This window comes from Euprymna scolopes, chromosome 44 (assembly GCF_053919585.1).
Source record: "Euprymna scolopes isolate OS-2025 chromosome 44, ASM5391958v1, whole genome shotgun sequence".
NCBI lineage: Eukaryota > Metazoa > Mollusca > Cephalopoda > Sepiida > Sepiolidae > Euprymna > Euprymna scolopes.
The window spans coordinates 6,524,585-6,532,135 of NC_136525.1; positions in this window are offsets into that span (position 1 = coordinate 6,524,585).

A 7,551-nucleotide genomic window follows, 5' to 3' on the forward strand; every position below is an offset into this window, starting at 1 on the left:
TCAAGAATAAGTTATTTTCAACATATTACATTTTCATACCTTTGCTCGGTAATTCAATTCATTCTGAAAGTATTCACATTTAACACAGCAAATACAAAATTTACAATCAAGAATAAGTTAGTTTAAACATATTAAATTTTCATACCTTAGCTCAGTGATTCAATTCATTCTGACAGTATGCACATTTAACACACCAAATACAAAATTTACAATCAAGAATAAGTTATTTTAAACATATTAAATTTTCATACCTTTCCTCAGTAATTCAATTCATTCTGAAAGTATTCACATTTAACACAGCAAATACAAAATTTACAATCAAGAATAAGTTATTTTAAACATATTAAATTTTCATACTTTTGCTCTGTAATTCAATTCATTCGGCAAGTATTCACATTTAACACAGCAAATACCAAAAGTTACAACCAGAATAAGTTATTTTAAACATGTTAAATTTTCATACCTTTCCTCGGTAATTCAATTCATTCTGAAAGTATTCACATTTAACACAGCAAATACCAAATTTACAATCCAGAATAAGTTATTTTAAACATATTAAATTTTCATACCTTTCCTCGGTAATTCAATTCATTCTGAAAGTATTCACATGTAACACAGCAAACACCACATTTACAATTTAGAATAATTCATTTGATGTATTAAATCGTCATACCTGTGCTACGTAATTCAATTCGTTCTGAAATATTCATATTCAACACAGCAAAGAGCAAATTTACAATTTAGAATAATTTATTTTTAATGTATTAAATTGTCATACCTTAGCTTGGTAATTCTATTCATTCTGAAAGTATTCACATTTAACACAGCAAATACAAAATTTACAATCCAGAATAAGTTATTTTAAACATATTAAATTTTCATACTTTTGCTCTGTAATTCAATTCATTCGGAAAGTATTCACATTTAACACAGAAAATACAAAATTTACAATCCAGAATAAGTTATTTTAAACATATTAACTTTTCATACCTTTGCTCGGTAATTCAATTTATTCTGAAAGTATTCACATTTAACACAGCAAATATAAAATTTACAATCAAGAATAAGTTATTTTAAACATATTAAATTTTCATACCTTTGCTCGGTAATTCAATTTATTCTGAAAGTATTCACATTTAACACAGCAAATACAAAATTTACAATTAAGAATAAGTTATTTTAAACATATTAAATTTTCATACCTTTGCTCGGTAATTCAATTCATTCTGAAAGTATTCACATTTAACACAGCAAATACCTAATTTACAATTAAGAATAAGTTATTTTAAACATATTAAATTGTCATACCTTTCCTCGGTAATTCAATTCATTCTGAAAGTATTCACATTTAACACAGCAAATACAAAATTTACAATCATAAACAGGTTATTTTAAACATATTAAATTTTCATACCTTTGCTCGGTAATTACATTCATTCTGAAAGTATTCACATTTAACACAGCAAATACAAAATTTACAATCAAGAATAAGTTATTTTAAACATATTAAACTTTCATAATTTTCCTCGGTAATTCAATTCATTCTGAAAGTATTCACATTTAACACAGCAAATACCAAATTTACAATCCAGAATAAGTTATTTTAAACATATTAAATTTTCATACCTTTCCTCGGTAATTCAATTCATTCTGAAAGTATTCACATGTAACACAGCAAACACCACATTTACAATTTAGAATAATTCATTTTAAATGTATTAAATCGTCATACCTGTGCTACGTAATTCAATTCGTTCTGAAATATTCATATTCAACACAGCAAACAGCAAATTTACAATTTAGAATAATTTATTGTTAATGTATTAAATTGTCATACCTTAGCTTGGTAATTCTATTCATTCTGATAGTATTCACATTTAACACAGCAAATACAAAATTTACAATCCCGAATAAGTTATTTTAAACATATTAAATTTTAATACTTTTGCTCTGTAATTCAATTCATTCGGAAAGTATTCACATTTAACACAGAAAATACAAAATTTACAATCAAGAATAAGTTATTTTAAACATATTAACTTTTCATACCTTTGCTCGGTAATTCAATTCATTCTGAAAGTATTCACATTTAACACAGCAAATACCTAATTTTCAATCAAGACTAAGTTATTTTAAACATATTAAATTGTCATACCTTTGGTATGTAATTCAATTCATTCTGAAAGTATTCACATTTAACACAGCAAATACAAAATTTACGATCAAGAATAAGGTATTATGAATGTATTAAATTTTCATACCTTTGCTCGGTAATTCCATTCATTCTGAAAGTATTCACATTTAAAACAGCGAATACCACAGTTACAATCAAGAATAAGTTATTTTAAACATATTAAATTTTAATACCTTTCCTCGGTAATTCAATTAATTCTGAAAGTATTCAGATTTAACACAGCAAATACAAAATTTACAATCAAGAATAAGTTATTTTAAACATATTAAACTTTCATACCTTTGCTCGGTAATTCAATTCATTCTGAAAGTATTCACATTTAACACAGCAAATACAAAATTTACAATCAAGAATAAGTTATTTTAAACATATTAAATTTTCATACCTTTGCTCGGTAATTCAATTCATTCGGAAAGTATTCACATTAAACACAGCAAATACCAAATTTACAATCAAGAATAAGGTATTATAAACGTATTAAATTTTCATATTTTTGCTCGGTAATTCAATTCATTTTGAAAGTATTCACATTTAACACAGAAAATACAAAATTTACAATTAAGAATAATTCATTTTAAATGTATTAAATCGTCATACCTGTGCTAGGTAATTCAATTCGTTCTGAAAGTATTCATATTAAACACAGCAAACAGCAAATTTACAATTTAGAATAATTTATTTTTAATGTATTAAATTGTCATACCTTAGCTTGGTAATTCTATTCATTCTGAAAGTATTCACATTTAACACAGCAAATACAAAATTTACAATCCAGAATAAGTTATTTTAAACATATTAAATTTTTATACCTTTGCTCAGTAATTCAATTCATTCTGAAAGTATTCACATTTAACACAGCAAATACCAAATTTACGATCAAGAATAAGGTATTATAAACGTATTAAATTTTCATACCTTTGCTCGGTAATTCAATTCATTCGGAAAGTATTCACATTTAAAACAGCAAATACCACAGTTACAATCCAGAATAAGTTATTTTAAACATATTAAATTTTCATACCTTTGCTTGGTAATTCAATTCATTCTGAAAGTATTCACATTTAACACAGCAAATACAAAATTTACAATCATAAATAAGTTATTTTAAACATATTAAATTTTCATACCTTTGCTCGGTAATTCAATTCATTCGGAAAGTATTCACATTTAACACAGCAAATACCAAAGTTACAATCAAGAATAAGTTATTTTAAACATATTAAATTTTCATACCTTTGATTGGTAATTCAATTCATTCTGAAAGTATTCACATTTAAAACTGCAAATACTACAGTTACAATCCATAATAAGTTATTTTAAACATATTAAATTTTCATACCTTTGCTCGGTAATTCCATTCATTCTGAAAGTATTCACATTTAACACAGCAAATACAAAATTTACAATCAAGAATAAGTTATTTTAAACATATTAAATTTTCATACCTTTGCTCGGTGATTCAATTAATTTTGAAAGTATTCACATTTAACACAGCAAACACCACATTTACAATTTAGAATAATTCATTTTAAATGTATTAAATCGTCATACCTGTGCTAGGTAATTCAATTCGTTCTGAAAGTATTCATATTCAACACAGCAAACAGCAAATTTACAATTTAGAATAATTTATTTTTAATGTATTAAATTGTCATACCTTAGGTTGGTAATTCTATTCATTCTGAAAGTATTCACATTTAACACAGCAAATACAAAATTTACAATCCAGAATAAGTTTTTTTAAACATATTAAATTTTCATACTTTTGCTCTGTAATTCAATTCATTCGGAAAGTATTCATATTTAAAACAGCAAATACTAAAGTTACAACCAGAATAAGTTATTTTAAACATGTTAAATTTACATACCTTTGCTCGGTAATTCAATTCATTCTGAAAGTATTCACATTTAACACAGCAAATACCAAATTTACAATCCAGAATAAGTTATTTTAAACATATTAACTTTTCATACCTTTGCTCGGTAATTCAATTCATTCTGAAAGTATTCACATTTAACACAGCAAATACAAAATTTACAATCAATAATAAGTTATTTTAAACATATTACATTTTCATACCTTTGCTCGGTAATTCAATTCATTCGGAAAGTATTCACATTTAACACAGCAAATACCAAAGTTACAATCAAGAATAAGTTATTTTAAACATATTAAATTTTCATACCTTTCCTCGGTAATTCAATTCATTCTGAAAGTATTCACATTTAACACAGCAAATACAAAATTTACAATCATAAACAGGTTATTTTAAACATATTAAATTTTCATACCTTTGCTCGGTAATTCAATTCATTCTGAAAGTATTCACATTTAACACAGCAAATACAAAATTTACAATCAAGAATAAGTTAGTTTAAACATATTAAATTTTCATACCTTAGCTCAGTGATTCAATTCATTCGGAATGTATTCACATTTAACACAGCAAACACCACATTTACAATAATTCCTTTTAAATATATTAAATCGTCATACCTGTGCTAGGTAATTCAATTCGTTCTGAAAGTATTCATATTTAACACAGCAAACAGCAAATTTACAATACTTTATTTTTAATGTATAAAATTGTCATAACTGTGCCAGGTAATTCAATTCGTTCTGAAAGTATTCATATTCAACACCGCAAACAGCAAATTTACAATTTAGAATAATTTATTTTTAATGTATTAGATTGTCATACCTTAGCTCGGTAATTCTATTCATTCTGAAATTATTCAGATTTAACACAGCAAATACAAAATTTACAATCAAGAATAAGTTATTTTAAACATATTAAATTTTCATACTTTTGCTCTGTAATTAAATTCATTCTGAAAGTATTGACATTTAACACAGCAAATACAAAATTTACAATCAAGAATAAGTTATTTTAAACATATTAAATTTTCATACCTTTCCTCGGTAATTCAATTCATTCGGAAAGTATTCACATTTAACACAGCAAATACAAAATTTACAATCAAGAATAAGTTATTTTAAACATATTAAACTTTCATACCTTTGCTCGGTAATTACATTCATTCTGAAAGTATTCACATTTAACACAGCAAATACAAAATTTACAATCAAGAATAAGTGATTTTAAACATATTAAATGTTCATACCTCTGCTCGGTAATTCAATTCATTCGGAAAGTATTCACATTAAACACAGCAAATACCAAATTTACAATCAAGAATAAGGTATTATAAACGTATTAAATTTTCATATTTTTGCTCGGTAATTCAATTCATTCTGAAAGTATTCACATTTAACACAGCAAATACAAAATTTACAATCAAGAATAAGTTAGTTTAAACATATTAAATTGTCATACCTTAGCTCGGTGATTCAGTTAATTCTGAAAGTATTAACATTTTACACAGCAAACACCACATTTACAATTTAGAATAATTCATTTTAAATGTATTAAATCGTCATACCTGTGCTAGGTAATTCAATTCGTTCTGAAAGTATTCATATTCAACACAGCAAACAGCAAATTTACAATTTAGAATAATTTATTTTTAATGTATTAAATTGTCATACCTTAGCTTGGTAATTCTATTCATTCTGAAAGTATTCACATTTAACACAGCAAATACAAAATTTACAATCCAGAATAAGTTATTTTAAAAATATTAAATTTTCATACTTTTGCTCTGTAATTCAATTCATTCGGAAAGTATTCACATTTAACACAGAAAATACAAAATTTACAATCAAGAAAAAGTTATTTTAAACATATTAACTTTTCATACCTTTGCTCAGTAATTCAATTCATTCTGAAAGTATTCACATTTAACACAGATAATACAAACTTTACAATCAAGAATAAGTTATTTTAAACATATTAAATTTTCATACCTTTGCTCGTTAATTCAATTCATTCTGAAAGTATTCACATTTAACACAGCAAATATCAAAGTTTACAATCAAGAATAAGTTATTTTAAACATATTAAATTTTCATACCTTTGCTCGGTAATTCAATTCATTCGGAAAGTATTCACATTTAACACAGCAAATACCAAAGTTACAATCAAGAATAAGTTATTTTAAACATATTAAATTTTCATACCTTTGCTCGGTAATTCAATTCATTCGGAAAGTATTCACATTTAACACAGCAAATACCAAATTTACGATCAAGAATAAGATAAACGTATTAAATTTTCATACCTTTGCTCGGTAATTCAATTCATTCGGAAAGTATTCACATTTAAAACAGCAAATACCATAGTTACAATCAAGAATAAGTTATTTTAAACATATTAAATTTTCATACCTTTCCTCGGTAATTCAATTCATTCTGAAAGTATTCACATTTAACACAGCAAATACAAAATTTACAATCATAAATAAGTTATTTTAAACATATTAAATTTTCATACCTTTGCTCGGTAATTCAATTCATTCGGAAAGTATTCACATTTAAAACAGCAAATAAAAAAGTTACAATCAAGAATAAGTTATTTTAAACATATTAAATTTTCATACCTTTGCTTGGTAATTCAATTCATTCTGAAAGTATTCACATTTAAAACAGCAAATAACAAAGTTACAATCAAGAATAAGTTATTTTAAACATATTAAATTTTCATACCTTTGCTCGGTAATTCAATTCATTCTGAAAGTATTCACATTTAACACAGCAAACACCACATTTACAATTTAGAATAATTCATTTTAAATGTATTAAATCGTCATACCTGTGCTAGGTAATTCAATTCGTTCTGAAAGTATTCATATTCAACACAGCAAACAGCAAATTTACAATTTAGAATAATTTATTTTTAATGTATTAGATTGTCATACCTTAGCTCGGTAATTCTATTCATTCTGAAAGTATTCAGATTTAACACAGCAAATACAAAATTTACAATCAAGAATAAGTTATTTTAAACATATTAAATTTTCATACTTTTGCTCTGTAATTCAATTCATTCTGAAAGTATTTACATTTAACACAGCAAATACAAAATTTACAATCCAGAATAAGTTATTTTAAACATAATTAATTTTCATACCTTTCCTCGGTAATTCAATTCATTCGGAAAGTATTCACATTTAACACAGCAAATACAAAATTTACAATCAAGAATAAGTTATTTTAAACATATTAAACTTTCATACCTTTGCTCGGTAATTACATTCATTCTGAAAGTATTCACATTTAACACAGCAAATACAAAATTTACAATCAAGAATAAGTTATGTTAAACATATTAAATTTTCATACCTCTGCTTTGTAATTCAATTCATCCGGAAAGTATTCACATTAAACACAGCAAATACCAAATTTACAATCAAGAATAAGGTATTATAAACGTATTAAATTTTCATATTTTTACTCG